Genomic DNA, 17,692 nt, shown 5'->3' on the forward strand with positions numbered 1-17,692 from the left:
CACGAGGATCTGAAAAACGCTTCAGTGACGTTCGTTTGTACGCGCTTAAACTTACCTACTGGGCTGTCTCACAGACATTGAGATTCATCTCGCGAGAGCCTGAATTAGCGGTGAGAACGTTGAGCGGCTGGCGCACTGGACTCGAGTGTAACAAATCCGAGTTACATGATTAATAGCTCCAAAAGGCACGGATGAGTCGGTACATGTTGCATTTGTTTCTGTTTTTCTATCTCTTCGGACGTATAGCCTCGTTGCAAAATTTGTGATGGTATTGACTAACTAAAGAAACTTCCCATTGTTTTTCTGAACACGGTTTTGCTTTACTGATAATACCCGATGGGTGGCACCTCTCCTAGCAGGAGTGAAATTTTTTTACTGATTGCCGAACGAGATAAACCTTTAAATGATAAAACGAGATAAAATGCCTGATACGAAGGTAGGAAAGTGCTGTAGGGTCTTTTATTACTACCTCCATAGTGGAAATAAAATTGCGCTAAAAGGACGGGGCGGGGAGACGGGAAGACACACCACACACCACGTGAAAAAGACCGGAAGATACGCATCATGTCAGACCAACTAGCCCGTTAGAGTGCTTTGATGTAGCTCCATAGGGCGCAGGTTCGATTCCCGGCCGCGGCGGCCGCTTTTCTGATGCAGGCGAAACGCAAAAACGCTCGTGTGTTCGATATCTCGGCGCACGTTTAAGATCTCCAGGTAGTCAAAATTGATCCGGAGCCCTATGTAGTTTCGGCGAGTTACACGCCATAACCATTATTACCTCCACGGACTTCACCAAAACGTTATATACCGATCTCCTTTAAAGTCGGCTTCACTGCTCTACACAAACGCCTTGCTGGGAATACATTTTTAGGGGCAATATAATAAGTGTTGTATGAGAGCATGAAATCCCTAAGGACTTGTATTTAATACCTCCATAACACCCTACGTACCCCTATGGAGCGCTACACACCAAGCCCCTTTGAGTCGACTTTACGTGCTGGTAAGAAATATTTCCGCGGGAAATGTAAGAAGCCTGATACCTAGTTATGATGGCCCAAGGGGCTGTTTAATAAATACCTCCGAACACCTCATGTATTCCTAATAGCTCCAAAGACCGAGCCCGTTCAAAGTCGGCCTCACTGCTATACAGCGGTGCCTTGCCAGGAACACATTATTGCACGGGCGCCTAAAAGGCCTTTGCAGAGAAGGACTGCTACCGAAACGGCGTTTGCCGCGATGACACACGACAAAGGAGAATCTCCTTCACCGCAGCGGGCATTTCCCGTAAGGGGTGTTCGCCCATCTCCTTTCCCGAACGAAAAGGAGCAGCTAGCGGAGCAGCCTCGTACGCAGGCACTTGCAAATCATAAGCTTCTCAGAACTTAGTGCGACCGAATGCGATTTCATAATACTTTGATAAATTTTTTAAACTGCAATTAAATTAAATTGCACTAAACAAGCCCAATCGTAATGTATTTTTGTAAACATCTGCCCACTGTTGCCAGATTAGGCACAGAACATAGGCTTAAAAAGCACTCCATCGTTGCTGTTTGATACAAATATGTGAAATTACCCATTTATTTTTTTAAACAACAATAAAACGCACGGTTCCTCTCTAAAATATTGAAGAAGACCTATTAGCCGCACTTTATTTTTGTTATTGTGCATGCTTTTTCCACAGAACTGCTAGCGCCACTTTAATGGTGTGTCAATTACGGGAACTACATAAAGGAGATCGGGGGTTGCTGTGTGTCAGGAGCGCCACTCCTTTGAACAAAATGTCTTTTGACGGGGCAAAAGGGGTTTAGTTTAAAGGAGATCTAGCGTTGCCGTGTGTCACAGGTATAAGGAGCCTTATGCGAATGCCCTAACGTCTGTTATTAAACGCCTTTTCGTATGCAGAAAAGGTGTGACGCGTAAAGCATTACAGACGGACAGACGCGTTTCAACGCTGAATTCGCAGAGTAATTAAGCATTTAAAACAGTACTTAGTGCAACCAGCTTCTCCCAGCTCAATGGCCGGTTTTCAGCAGACTGCTGCTGGAGTGGTTTACCTCAGTTTTCTGCTTCGCTCGCCTTGGAGCCCACTAGGAGAATACCACGCGCGGTAGCTTAAAAAAAAAATACTAAAAAAAGACATTTAATCCAATGAGCTTCCGACCATAGTGCCTGCTGCTGCTGGCGTACTCTTTACATAGCTCGGTTTCCGGGTTCACTTTCGCCACGGTGTCGTGCCGAGGGAATGCCCACACGTGCGGCGCGTTGTAACGAAGAAGGGAAGATACAGAAGCTAGCGCAAAGAAACAACGTCTCCAAGCACAATGGCAGATTTCCAGCGGCTTTCTGCTGGTTTGCTTTACCTAGGGTTTCGGCTTCTTGCGGTCGAGCGCGCAGAGGCAGCAAAGTTGCCATGTTGGATGCCGGGTTTTCCCGCAGCTGAGGAAGATTTTTTAAATAACATTGTTACTACGGGTTGCGAAACCTTAGTTTAGTAGGACTTGGGCAAGAGGGGCCAGTTGCACCCGGGATATTAGCCCGAGCTGGCCACCCAGGTCGCTGCTAGCCTGATGGCCCTCCCTGCTCAGCAGTTCGATTCAATACAGTTTCACGGGTGTTGTATTTTTATCAGGGTTTCTGCACGGTGTTTTATATACAGGAGATTATATATTCCAGCAGGTAAGGTCAAAGTTTCGCAGAGTTTGTTCAACATGGCTCCGACTACGGGGCAGAACTTATACACACAAGAACAAGCGCGGGGTGGAGGGAACATATGTAGCTCTTCCAGTTGGGTTGGAAGGCGTGTGCGTGAGGTCGCACTCCCATATATAATAATTTGGTACATGGTGCAAGAGGATGAACGGTGTGTTCGCTTGGGGGCTATGGTATATTCCGTGATGACGGGGGCCGTGAGAGAAGGTGTTCATCATCAATCATAATCATCATCAACAACAACAACAGCTTGTTTAGGTCCCCCGCAGAACAAAGGCCTCCCCTTGTGACCTCCACCCGCTTCTGCCCCGCGCTGCTCGAGTCCATTCTTTCCCTCTGAATTTTCTTATTTCGTCTCTCTGTCGAGTGAATGGCCTTCCCCTTCTTCCAGCCCCGTCTCTGGGTGTCCATTCGGTTGCCCTCTATTTTACTATAGGCCTCCTGCGCTGCCCAGGGGGCGCTGCGCAAGCGGCTTCCGGGCAGTACTTCCGGGTAGTACAAAGCTGCGCGGGTCCCATAGGATCCCGTGTTGACAGAAGCAAAATGAGCTCGACGCTCCCGATTATTTTGCGACGTGGTCACCAGCTCACCCCCAACGCGTCCGATCTATTTCAGCGATCAACTTGGCATTAGGGGAAAAAGCTTTGCAGCGCTAAACACGTTTACAGCGCCGACGAAAGTGCCGGGACTGAGACGGCGTCTGCTACTCGCAGGTTCACCGATCGATGGTCGTACGAAGTGAAATTTTACGTGAAATTTCTAATTTAAACTAATACTCTGGGTGACAAAAACTTCTCAAAAACAGCCGATCAAAAAAGAAGAGTGACGCAATTGGCGATGATCGCGCTTTAAAAAGCCAGCGAGTCCGGCGGACCGCAGGCTCGCCTGCTGCGGTGCGCCGCTCTTCTGCGTACCTGCACACTATGCGTGCACTTTCATTAAACAGTGCTCGTTTGCGTCGCCGTTACGAATACATGGTGCAGCATTAGCTTGCCGTTTTGTTGCGTGTCTCAGTGACAAAATGCCGCGACAGTCAGAGGCGTGAAATCTGTTTTGCGATTCCGAAATTAGTGGCCGTAAAACAAAGTGGTCGGGCGATCTAAGAGGCCGCTCGCTTTCCTTGTTTGCTCTCACTTTATTTAATTTATTTAATTATATTCTTGCAGCATACATTCCCAGTTCGCACTTAATAGCCTAGAATGAGGGTCAGCAACGGCCGAGTTCCATGAAGCCGACACGGCGGAGGGCTGGACGGCAAATGGTGGGGGGGGGGGGGGGGAGGAGGAGGAAAAGGGGGGCTTAGAATGCAAAGAGAAAAAAATTCTGCGAATTTCTAATAATATTTCACAATAATCTGGCGAAGTGTGAAGATGGGGATGGGGGCAATTCAACTGGAGGACGCCAATTCTCTGTTCTTGTCTCGCTGTCTAACTCCATTTGAAGTCAAAACTGGCGTGTCGGCGTTCAGGTTCGACGACCCCTGCACTAGAAAACCAACACAGTCAGTGATGATCGTAAATAAATATTCGGGGCCCCGCGCCGTGTATGCGGCTGTGTTATGTTATGCTGTGTTATGTGATGTTATAGAAGTACACAGATCTGCAGGCAGCGGGCGTGTGATTTGGTGCGTGTTTTGCGTCCTTTAATAGCGCTTAATTTGATTATTTAATTGGCGCTATTGCCCCACCTACTCGCTAGTATACATGTACCCTGCCGTTCGTAAATCGTGCGGCGTAAAACGTTACACAAGAATCATTTAGCTTGCGAAAATACGAAACAAAATTTCCACTCGTTTCAAAGGCGGTGCCAGGCCAGCAGTGTCAGCTGAGTCGGCTGCGCAAATCTTGCGTTCGCTTGCATGCTCCCGATGAAGCAACCTTTTGCAGTTACCTCAGGATGTAAGATGAGCAGCGTTCCGTGTTTATGCTACTCGTGAACTTTCCTTTGTCAACCCCACGCAAGAAGAAAAAACTGTAACTGTCATCAAACAGTTAAACCACCCGACCTGGCGATACTGTCCCACGCGGCGACCACCGCGACAGCTCGCTCAAAAGAAAGCCGACAAATCGGCTTCTTTTAGCGGATATTACTTTGTTTAGCCTCTGCAGCTACTTTAAGGGCTATTTCACACAGTATGCAGTCATTTAAACACGCCACAAAGCGCCACAACCAACTTTCACTCTGGCTTGTAATTGAAAACACATGAAGGGCGGCGAGGGTCGTCTGCTTTTGTACTACCCAGAGGCGTCGGCCGCTAGGGGCGCTGCATGTCGCCAAAACTCCAGCGCAGGAGGCCTATGGACTTCTCATTCTGCCCGAGCCCCTTCTAGTGTTTCACGGGGGGCTGTAGGATTGGGCGAGTTGGTAATCCATGCTGTACTTCAATTGCGCAAAAACTAACGAAGACTGGAGAGAGGCGACACGAGACAAAGCGCACTTTCAACAAACTTTATTAAGAAGAAATCACAGGTTTATACTGCCCACACTCTCTCCTACACACTCATCCAAAAGAAAAAAACCAATGAACAAACACCTCCTCCCCTCTGTGATTTCTTCTTAATAAAGTTTGTTGAAAGTGCGCTGTGTCTCGTGTCGCTTCTCTCCAGTCTTCGTTCGTTTTTGCGCAATTGAAGTACAGCATTTACGGGGGGGGTAAGGGGCAGAGCCACACCTCCCGAAACCGACGCCTGCCCCCCCCCCTCCCCCCTCCCCCCCCTCCCCCCTCCCCCTCCCCCCCCCCTCACACTACTCACCAAAGTGTTATTACCAGCGTTGTGTTACCTACATCCTTTCAGATTTCTCTCGAGTTCCTTTACCTTTTCAGTTAAAATTTTATTGTGGCTAAAAGATTACTGCATCATTGTTGGCGCGGAAGTGAGCGGCTTGTAAATCATAGTTTCGATTTATTTACTTACATTCTGACCATAGAAGGACAAGCGCACTGGAACCGCCAGCTGCGGTTGCGTCATCCGTACTTGTTTTACTTCATAATTAAAATATTGAGTGAATACCATGCACACAGAAAAATGAATTCAAACATACACACAGGAATAATTCTAGCTTACTATTTCAAGACAACGACGTGATAGCCTACACCCAGGGAATGAATATGTTTCTGCGTGTTCACTTCTCTTCGAATAAATTTGCGTTCTCGAGTATAACTTGCTGCCATATGCAGCAAGTTATACTCGATTGCGAAGTAAAAACAAAGAAAAAATGAATGTTTCCCGAATTCCAACGCATCAATTGCAAAGCAAATTTAAAGAAATTATTTTTAAGAGGGAATTAAAATAAATTTAGGAATTTGAGAAATTAAGAAAAAGAATGGCTCACGATTACAATTCGCCCTGCACAGTTCACCCTGCGCTACTGCGCAGGGCGAACTGCAGTCTTCTTGGTGACGACGCATACTTGCTGCGTCTCACGAAGTGATCGCCGCATCAGCGAACGCACGAAGGCGCGCGGTATACTCTGGCGTTGTCTCCTACCAATTTCGCCATACTTTCATCCTCTGCTTTCCTGCTGGCTCGGTGGCCCCTTCGTTCTTTCGGTTATCTCGCAGCGCGTCGCCGCCGAGATAATATCTTGCGCCGCTTCGGCACACCGCCCTCCTCCTCACACTTTCGCCATGCTTCCATCCTTCGCTTTCCTGCTGGCTCTACCTTCGGTGGCCCCTTCGTTCTCTCAGTTATCTCGTAGCGCGTCGCTGCCGAGAGAATATCTTGCGCCGCTTCGGCACACCGCCCTCCTCCTCACACTTTCGCCATTCTTCCATCCTTCGCTTTCCTGCTGGCTCTACCTTCGGTGGCCCCTTCGTTCTCTCGGTTATCTCGTAGCGCGTCGCTGCCGAGAGAATATCTTGCGCCGCTTCGGCACACCTCCCTCCTCCTCACACTTTCGCCATTCTTCCATCCTTCACTTTCCTGCTGGCTCTACCTTCGGTGGCCCCTTCGTTCTCTCGGTTATCTCGTAGCGCGTCGCTGCCGAGAGAATATCTTGCGCCGCTTCGGCACACCGCCCTCCTCCTCACACTTTCGCCATTCTTCCATCCTTCGCTTTCCTGCTGGCTCTACCTTCGGTGGCCCCTTCGTTCTCTCGGTTATCTCGTAGCGCGTCGCTGCCGAGAGAATATCTTGCGCCGCTTCGGCACACCGCCCTCCTCCTCACACTTTCGCCATTCTTTCCTTCCCCGCTTTCCTGCTCGTTCTATCTCGTTTGTCTTCGGTATCCACTTCGTTCGCCCGGTTACAACGAGCGTCGACTGCGCCGTGAAATCACAGGAGCGGGCACTTAAGAGCTGCGCACTGAAAAGTAGAGGAAAACGTTCTTTCCTTTCAAAATAATAAAAGAATAAACGTACCAAAATATAAAAAGCGGATGAATTCATCCCCTTTGCTTTCCTTGTTGGTCTTGACTGCTGGCCTTTCGTTCTGTGTGTGTGTGCAGGGGGGGGGGAGCCCGGGGAAAATAAAAATTTTCGGCCTATGGGTTATTGTGGGGTTAATTGTAAAACAGACCGCCTACATAATATTTAGGCCGCTGAACAAGAACACACGAAAAACATTCCTCGTTGATTTTAATAGTGCCATAATAGTGCACGTGAAGGAACAAAAATTCTTGGGCGTCTGGTTTGAAGAAAACCTCACGTAGACTAAGCACATTATTTAACTGTGCCAGAGTAATATTCAAAATTGCACACTTGATACCGCTTTGGCTGGAGCAACGGTTATCTAGCACTTTTCTACTCAAAATTCTGCTGTGACGCACTGGTGTGGTGCACAACACCGAATACAAACTACGCCAAACTAACTATTCTACAAATACGAATGCTGCGCTTATATTGAAGTTACCATGGTCGCTGTGCAGTTCTGGGAATGGCTCTGTTATTTGAGCCCTTTGCTAAGTTTCGAAGTGATAGGATATATCATTTCAAGCTGTTGTGCACCATGGCAACAAACAAGATACAATAATCAGCAATATCTCCCACTAATCTCTTAGAGATAACACCCGACACCCACCAAAAACAAGGCCAAATCACGGAAAACAAACTTTCTTACTTCAGTCGACAGAAATATTAAACAAAATTTGGAAAGTTCCAAGTTTCAACGTTTCTGAAAAATAATTTCAAAAGCAAGTTAAACAAATATTGCTCACTGACAATGTGTGGTTTCTCGAATAGCTTATACTTTTTCTCTGTTTTAGTTTTCTTATTGTATAGGTGGTATTCATTGAATAGTTTAGCTGTCAATTTTTTCGCTTGGCAACACTGGAAACGGCCACAGACATGGCCGCCACGCCACGGGCATGGCGCGGCTTGTGCCCCTGCGGCCGCACGCCGAAGAAAAAAATAACACCGGCGTGCGTTGTCTGCTACCTTTAAACCCGATCCTCCACGGTGGTGCCAACAGGTATGTTATTAATCGCACTCACATTGGAGTCGAGGCATTACTTTGCGTTCAGCGTGCTAGAGCTTGGAAACTTGGAATGTTCAACCCATATCATGCGCTTAATTAGCACGGACAAGTACCGCCATCCCGCGAAGCCCGACGCAACCAGTGACGGCGCACTCACATTGTTGCCTGCATGCGTGCCTCGCTATTGAATACAGGCTATACAACTCAGATTGCAGATTCATGAGCATTTTTTCTGTACTTTTTTTATTAGTGCGCATTCCTAAGTAGGAGATATGCTGCGTCTGGTTCCGATTGTAAAATGGTGTTCGAGATGCCTACAATTTGTTTTCATACTACTGTTCTTTGCCTTGCAGTTATTACTTGCGCGCTTTTTTTTTTGTGTGTGTATGTGTGTGAGTGTGTCGAAGTATCCGTGTATAAGTGTCTGCAGCATAGACAAATATTCATTTTTGTTTCTGCTTTTATCGATGACTCAGTGTTCTTTGTAAACTTTTGTGTTGTAATCCTTTGTTGTCTTGCTCACCTCATTTCTCATACCCTCTATCTAGCTGCTTTATCATTTTTACTCATTCCACTGTTGGTGATAGCAGGGACGGCCTATCTTATTCAGCGACCTGTGCGAACGAACTCCTTCCGAGGCGCCCCCTCTTAGCCTCCTTCCACCTCCGCCATCAAAGTAATTTTTTCAGTGAAGCTTTCTGACTAGAATCCAGCAGATCGTCTCCGACTACAGAGTGGTTCAAACTCTTGTTTTACTGAAACTATATCAAAACCAATTGTATGACAATTAGCTGCTAAGACGGCTCTATCATTACGCTGAGTTCCATTTACTTGTCATTGTTAGTTAATTCACTTTTAGGTTGTACATACTACGGAATTCCCACCTGCTGCCATACGCAGGCCATCCGGGGAGGGCGTGGGGTTACGGAAAATAGCCGTAACTATTATTTCATCAAAGCTCGCCTGAAACAAATGATATAAGTGTTAGGCGCCAAGACGGCTCCAACAATACGCCGAATTTCATTTACTTTTAAAAATTGCATAGTTCACATTTCAGTTGTAAATATCGCGGAACTCACGTCTTCTGTCAATACATATCCTTCTACGGGGGGAACAAGGACAGCCCATGTTTGTCCGGTGGATTAAAACTCTAGTGCGTGCAAGTTTCATCAAGCTAATTAGATGGGAAGTATGCTGAATCGCAAATTACAGAGAAATGTACCTTGTTTCGTGCACTCGTTTGGATTATACGCCCCGGTCAAAGCATATTATCGCTAACGTGGAGGCTCGGCACCACAGTAACACTGGTCATCCTTCTTCACAGAGTGGAAGGACAGTTAACTTTTCCTTTATAATTACCTTTTTGCGATTGACACTTTCTGTATTTTTTTTCTTTCAGGAAGATGTATAATCGTGAAACAAATTCGTGCTTGACTGGTCGTGCACTTCGATGGCTGAAGCATGAACGGAGACCACGAATCAATAGCGCAAGCCAGAAGTTGTCACCATGATGCCGGCTAAGGTTCCAGTAGGTCATAGACATGCATTTACAGTCATGTCCAAATGAAATACAAACACGTCAATATGGACCAGAATACGCACAATCGAAAAATACCGTTCGTGGAGGTGAAATAATGACGCGGTATTGGTATATTTAGAAAGCCACATTTCCCCAAATTTGTTACTGTAATTAAGCCACGCGTCAATTTGACTGGCATAGAAAGGAAACGCATTATTTCTGTGTTCTGGTTCATATTTTCGGGATCGCGTTTCGTTTGTTCATGAATGTACAGTCATTGGACAAAGGAAACGCCATCACGTTGTGGTATATTGTGGTATATCACGTTATTGGGGTATATAACGTGATATAATTTGGCATATCTCGTTATTGTGGTGTATCACGTTATGGTACATGGGGTGTCACGTTGTGGTATATTTGGAACGTCAAGTTTACAAGCTTTGCTGCTGCTATGGAGTGATGCGACAATTTGACTTGCATAAAAAGAAATTGCGGTATTTGTGTGTTCCCGTTCATACTTGCCCGCTCACATTTCATTTATCCATGACTGTGCACTAAAAGCCGATAATGCGGCTTAAAATTAACAAACGAAAGGAGGCTTGCCAGTAAAAAGTTAGCTTAGTTGCATTAACCAAAATACCAGACAACTGCAGTTTTTCATCAAAAAGTTAACGCGCACTAGCGAAGCGCCATTATTGACTGTCTGGTTTAAAACCTTTACGAGCAACCAACCTTTGTAAAGGCGCAAATAGAACAGACATTAAAGCGAGATAAGCAGTGCTATAGCTACTTTAAAATATCAGGAATAAATATATCTGCAATGAAAGACCGATAAAGCATCTGTTAGTAACAAACGCTCGCATTAAACGATCCGTCTACATATCCAGCAGAGTCGGTTGTTTCCAGTGCATTTGTTCCAAAGCCCTTGGTATAGCATACCGACAAAACACACACACATAACAATGACACAGCATGATGCAATTTATGTCGGAGCATCTTTGGGGCACTCCTGCGAATTTCTCTTCAAGTTCAAACACTCGCGATATTGCCAGCCAGGAAGGGCAGTATCAGACGTAAAAAAAGAGGCATCAATTTCAGTGATTTCATGAACCTATATCGGTAGTTTAACGGGCCGGCGATAGATGTGGGCTATGAGGCGCGCCAGTAGAGGGCTCCGGATTAATTTTGACCACCTGGGTATCTTCAACGTGTGCCGAAATCTCGACACATGGGTGTTCTCGCTTTTCGCCTACATCTGAAAAGCTGCCCCTGCGGGTGGGTCGAATCCGTGTCCTTGCGGTCAGCAGCACAACGCCTCGGCCACTGAGCCACCACGGCGGGTAGTCCTTGGATCTTTATTTTACGATGCACGAGGTGCTATAAATACAACAAATATAAGGTGTCCTCCAAACATATATTTCTTGAAGTCATCTTTAACAGAAAGAACGACATTGCGAAACAGCGCTTAAAAGTGCATGAAAACAAGGGAAAGCAGCGAGCATGAAAAAGCCATAAAAGTGCAAGTCGCGAAGTATACCCATATACAAGCCTGAAACACATAAATATTAATGGTTTTGAAGTCTTTCAAAAGACAACGGAAATTCTACACTGTTCAGTATCACGAGTGTAAGCGCAGAAACCGACCGAAGGAAAAAGACAAATCCGATATCACAACGGAACCATGCGGCCCTTTAACACCGCGATTTGAGCTACAGCTTCGGACATGTTGATGGTAGAGGCAACTTTCTTCAATAGGCAAAATCGCCAGAGAAGACATTCTTTCATCTGCCATAGTCGCTTTAACACAGTGTGGAGCGTACGCGTGAAAAAGCGTAATACACAGCGCCACGCTCGTCAATCTTCCGGTTTTCGCGATCATAAAACGGGCCATCCTTCCGTCTTCCCAAAAACGACAACGGCGTCCGTTTATTTTTACGTAAAATATGCCTGTAAAATTACGGAGTTTTTTCTACACTACCACGTACTCTAGCCTCTTCATTGGTTATGCTGCGCAGAGGACCAGACGGTGTGGGGACCCTTGTTTCCTTACGCCTCGCCTGCACATGTTTCCGCGAGCTGGGTGCCGCCATTTTGGGTAGCCGGCGCGTCACGTAGGTCGTGTCCTCTTCATGACCCCGCGCGACGCGCCGAACCGGCTTGCCGCGAACGTGTGCGGAGAGCGAGGGGGAAGGAGGACCGGTCGTCGCCTTCTCCCTCGCCACCCTCTCCTCGAGCGCCGGGGGAGACCTCCTCTCCCCCCGAGCCGACCTGCGGGACGCGCGAATGGTCCGCGGGGACTCTGCCGAGAGATTCTGCCCTGATCGGTCGCCTCGGGATGCCTCCCCTGCTCCCGCGGCCGTGATGACGGATATCGAGGTCTGAGCCCAGCGGCTAGAGCGAGCGACAGGAGCCACTGTCTCCCCGCGAGCGATAGTCGTGTTGTCTGGTGTATGCACTGTATCTGCCAGGCAATAAAGCCTTACTTTGGATTGCCGGAGCCTGTCTACCGCATGTGAGTACCCGAACCCGTGCGTGAGTCTTCGGATTCCGCAGGGCTAGTGTACGGCGCGTAGCGTTCTCTAGCAAAGCTAGCCGGGGTCCTCTGCTATCCCGTACGTTAGCCCACAACGGACAAGGAAACATCGGCGAAATGCTTCGGGGGCGGTCTTGATTGATTGTGGGGTTTAACGCGCCGACGCAACGCAGGCGATGAGGCGCGCCGTAGTGGAGGGCTCCGGATTAATTTTGACCACCTGGGGATCTTTAACGTGCGCCGAAATCTCGTACAGTCGGTAAAACGCTTGTCTATAACAGCGATTTCAACTTCAACCAGCTACTACCGAAAACTGCCGAAACATACTCGTTCCAAACATGTCGGAGGCAAAAGCGAAGGGCTAAGACTTCAGAATTCCGCAGTCGTTTTATTCAAATCCCGCTCCGTCGGGGCAGGATAGGGCTGAGACTCAGTACGAAAGCTGTGTATAGACAAGCCTTTTACCGGCTGTACACACGGGCGTTTTAAATGCAGAGCATTTCTTAGCCTCGCCTGTTCCTGCGTCGGACGGCGTCAACAGTTCCGCGTCCGCAGCAGGTGCGCCTCTCCTTCCCTCCTCTCTCTCAGCAGCAGCTGGCGCGCGCATGCGTCGTAGTCAGCCCGTTCGCTCCGTTGCGGTCTCGGCGTAACAGGTGAATGATAGCAGCGCGGTGGGGCGTGGAAGGGCGCGCGCTGCTTGCGCATGCACGCTCTCCCCCCCCCCCCCCCCCCCCGTACTGCTCTCCCTCTACTGCGCGCGCTGCAAATATAGCGGCTAGCGGTCGCTCGTGTTTCAGTCACTGCGTTGCTCCTTGCTTCCTTGGTTGACCTTCGTGCCCACGTTTACTCGTGTCTGCTACTCCAGCATCACGGAAGAAGCGATGGAAGCAACACTGCCTTCAATCAGTACTGAGGCCCCAATGCTCTGCATTTACTCGTGTTCCCCTCGCGGGAAGGCGCGGGAATTTTTTTTTTGCTTTTCGCCTCCATCTCGGGGGCGGTCTTAGTCCACGCGAGGTAACACTGCGGGGGCGTCATAGTTCCTGGCAGATACACCAAATAACGTACATATTGCTACGAACCATGCATGTATGGGTTTGTTTATTTATTGTTTGTTTCTTACTGCCAGGTCACGCCCGGCTGTGTTATCTGCGTTCCAAACGAAGCGCGTCTTCCATTCTTTAGTTTTATGCCGCACGGGCTATCACATTCAGATAAGCAGACTGTTTCGCCATAACGTCACTAGCCCAGAATAATCTGTGATCTACAATGTTCTGGATGTGAATCGACGGTTCCAGAAACACTTGCGCCGAAAGATAAAAAGCCTGCAGATAAGACGCCGCGGCATTCCGATCGTCGACGCTCGCCCGCACACGTTACTTTTTTTAGAGTTGCTTCGCCGCCTGTATTCTTTGAGTTGTTAGGGGAGCACAAGTTCGCTCCAATAAACTTGTTTTCCTCGAAGACAACTGCGTCGTCTTTGGCTTCGTGACAATACTCATTGAAGGACAAATTATTTTAGCGTTTCAACTTTGTGCCAGTGGAGCAGAAGAGGGGGGGGGGTATTTTAGCCCCCTTTCCCGAAATTTTGTCGCGCTGTAATGCACGGTGACCAAGACAACCACCTGTGCCGGAAACCATCCTCGGATTTTGTCTAGAACCCCTAAAATCTTGTCCGGAAAGCGCACCTACTCTCCCTTGGTGGCCCGCGCCTTACTTCCTGGCATGCCTACCTCCATGCAACCAGGGCCACCGCCCGAAACCAGTGCACTAATGACTCCAAACTTCGTCGCTCCCCCCTCTACATGTTGCGAATTTGCTGCTGCGGCGCCGTTTGTGCGGCGTTGTTTGTGCGGCAAACAATCTATTGTTACAGCTACAAAAATGGGTCGTTTTGCCGCAGGAGTGGCGCCGCAGCAGCAATTCGAAAGTAAATTCGCAACATGTGGAACGGACCTTCTGTGTTAATGTGCACTTTGTCGCCAGTGGCACTTTTGTTGCCCTGATTAAAATATATTCTTCTTCTCGCTGTTTTCATCTGGCTGTTTTACCACAGCTTCGCATTTTGACGTATTTTCGTGTGAATAATTTTGGTGCAATTATCCGCAGTACTATAGCTGCTCATACGCAATATATTGGCATAAAAAACAGAGTTGTTAGATTTGTCCCTAACTGTCGAATGTGTGCAAAAATGAAAAAAAAAAAGAGAATTCTTGGATGACAAAAAACCGACAGTAAAATAAAATGTCCACCCACAAGTTGTTTGTTTCGTGCTCTTCCAATTTTAATGTCCTCTCCGTGATTTGTTAGTTTTAGATGAATCAGTTCTTTAATTCCCAGAAACGCCCGTGTGTACGAGATTTCGGGCACGTTAAAGATCCCCAGGTGGTCAAAATTAATCCGGAGCCCTCCACTACGGCGCGCCTGATCGCCTGCGTTGCTTCGGCACGATAAACCCTACAACCAATCAATCAAGTTCTTTACCGCCGTGTATTTTGATTCCTTGTTTCTTATATTTGTTCTACGTTTCCATAGTTCTTTAAGTGCTCTTTCTTCTCGTATAGACAAAACATGAAATTGCATGCAGTGATACCAGTTCTGCCACAATTCTCGAAACGTGCGAATAAATTTTTTGATGAAATATTTTATTTTCCTTGTTCTTGGCAGTCAATAGTTATGTCTTTTCAGTTAATAGTTATGCATATTATCAGCTAATAGTTATGTATTTATTAATCATATTTTTAATCCCTTGAAAATCGTATGGAGGAGGTCGAGGTGCAATCTCAGCCACCCCACCCCCCCAAACAAAATTTCTGGACACGCCCCTGCAGTGGTGTTGACGTACATTTTGACTTTTAGATATAAAATGTTACAAATATTGTAAAGCTATCATAAATTTATTCGGAGCTGAATAAGAGTGCCTCGGCTGTGACCTGGAGTGAAGAAAGTTAAAGGAGCCATGAAGAGAAAACACAAGTTTGGTTCACTCAAAAGATTGCCTCGTTAGAATCATACTGACGCCACTTTTAACGTAAACTTCGCTCAAATAAGCTGATTAGGGAAAAGGGGAATGGCCATGCGACCCACTAGCTGATTTCCCCGCAACAGAACATATGATGTCATACCAGACAGCTCTGCGATTGGCGGAGGGCGGCAAAAGCAAACGAAAATTAGGCAGAGCTTATAAGCTTGCCGAACGAGCTATTTGCGCTTAAATTTAGGGCACATTCTTTTGAAAGCCCTCAGAATGGTGGGACAAACAGTGGAAGTTACGAAAGCGCACGTAAACATAGAAGTACCGATGCGTATACTGCTGTTGGTACTGCCCGCACTATGTTTGGTTTAGCTGCACAGGACTGCGGGGCTTTGGGGTTGTTTCAGACGACACTGGCCGATTGACAAAAGCGACGATGTCTTACGTGACCATATTTGTTGAGCGAGCACCATGTTTCACGAAACGATTGTATTCATGCACAAAACAAGCCAGGTACAAATACGTCCACAAACAAATCAAAGGCAGAAAACGGCTTGCCGCGGTGTAGTGGCGCCATCTAGGTTCACTAAGGGTAAACAAGGCCCTATGATGTCATTGCAGACAACGAAAACGTATGATTTAGCGGGAAAATCGAAATTTTAACTTAAATTAATTTCTCAGTGAATAAAGCATCGTTTGCATTCGGACAAGCGCTCGGGGCACTATAAAACACGAAATCTTTCGAATAACACAGACTTGTGTTTTGTCTTCATGGGGATCCTTTAAAGGGCCCCTGAGATGGGGGTTTTTGGGGGTCGATGGTATCGGAGCGCAACGGCTATTTCTTGAACTAATCGTGACGTGTTGTGCGCTCTTGATTTAATCAATTTTTTACGAGCGTAAAAACATCAGAAAGCTACAAAAAACATCTTTTGTGTGCGGGTGCTTTTACACAGTCACACATATTTGTTTTATACCGGAATGTAAAGAAACCGGGCTTGACGCTCCTCCGTTCTCGGCGGATGGATACAGTGAGCGCAGGAGCAACGACGCTTGCAGCCAGCGTGATCGCTCAGCGCTTCGTGTCTGGTGTCAGTTTTCTTTGCATTTGCTTTCTTGGACGCTGTACCCGAAAGGATTCTTTGCACCATCTGTGTTTCGAGCGTAGCCTCGACGTTGTTTCAGAGGTGGTAACGAACGGCGCGCCAAGGGAGCGCCGCGCCGACGACGAAGGAGGAGCTCCGCACGCAGCGCTTGGACGACGCCGGGCACTGCTCGTGATCACGAGGCGCACGCTCAAGTGCGCCCACGCGGGCTGAATAAATCAGTTCAAGCCCAAACGCTGTCGCAGCTGATTCTCTGCGGCGGTCGCGACAAGGGCAAGAGCATGCTCATCCCGTAACGACAACTGCCAAAGAGTTTCATTTAAGGCAAAGGCTGCTGCACCCCGGGGATCCTTTCCCCCGGGGTGCTCCAGCCTCGCCCGATCGGGGCTGGCTGGAGCACCCCACGGAAGTGACGTCACCTGTTTTTTGTTATTATTTCTTGGATTTGGTCGTCGTTGTTGATCGCTAGTACGAAGTACCATTCCAGCCGTGCAAAGCGGCCGTGCCGGCACTCATGTTTATGTCGGCTGTGCTTTTCATTGTTTACGATGAAAAACACGCGCTTTTTGTACGCGCCGTAAGCGTAGGCTGATAACTCTCCTCCTTTGTACATCGGCTGTCGTTCAGTGTTGTATTATCTACGGCGCACCTGCGGGCAAGGCAAAACCACTCCGAGTGGAGGATTCGGAGGATTGCGTTGCACGTTTAAGTTCGCCGGCTTTTGTAACCGCACTTCTTTCTTTTTTTTTTTTTTGGAAGGTGTGTGCGCGCCCCATCTCACGCCATCAGGTTTGATCTGCTGTGGCTCAATAGGGAAGAATGGGTCTGTGTCCTCAAACGTGGGCACTGGCTGAAGACTCTGCCGGCAAAGGTCTAAATAGTGTTGCACGCTGCTTGCGCTCCCATTTAGATCATAGAATATGTGGCTTTTGTACCCGCCGCGGTGGCTCAGTGGCTAAGGCGTTGCGCTGCTGAGCACAAGGTCGCGGGTTCGATTCCCGGCCGCAGCGGCCGCTTTTCTGATGGAGGCGAAAAGCAAAAACGCCCGTGTGTACGAGATTTCGGCGCACGATAAAGATCCCCAGGTGGTCAAAATTAATCCGGAGCCCTCCACTACGGCGCGCCTCATCGCCTGCGTTGCGTCGGCGCGTTAAACCCCACAATCAATCAATCAATGTGGCTTTTGTGGGGAGAAGAATAGGCCGAAGGAATACCTTTGAAGGCCCTCATTTGACAAGAGTCCCATGGGTCTTACTGGTACCAGTACTAGGCACGTGCACTAGGCACGTGCCTAGTGCACTTGATCTTCCACTCTGGTGCTCTGTAGTACGCGCCGCTGAACACCAGCGTTTTAAGTGCAATGCACTTCTTACGCGACCCTGAACCTGCGTCCACCGGCGATGTCCGCGCACGTGGAGATGGGCGCGCGCAGCCTGG

This window comes from Haemaphysalis longicornis, unplaced genomic scaffold (assembly GCF_048455015.1).
Source record: "Haemaphysalis longicornis isolate Haplotype H1 unplaced genomic scaffold, Haemaphysalis longicornis Haplotype H1 scaffold_5, whole genome shotgun sequence".
Lineage (NCBI taxonomy): Eukaryota > Metazoa > Arthropoda > Arachnida > Ixodida > Ixodidae > Haemaphysalis > Haemaphysalis longicornis.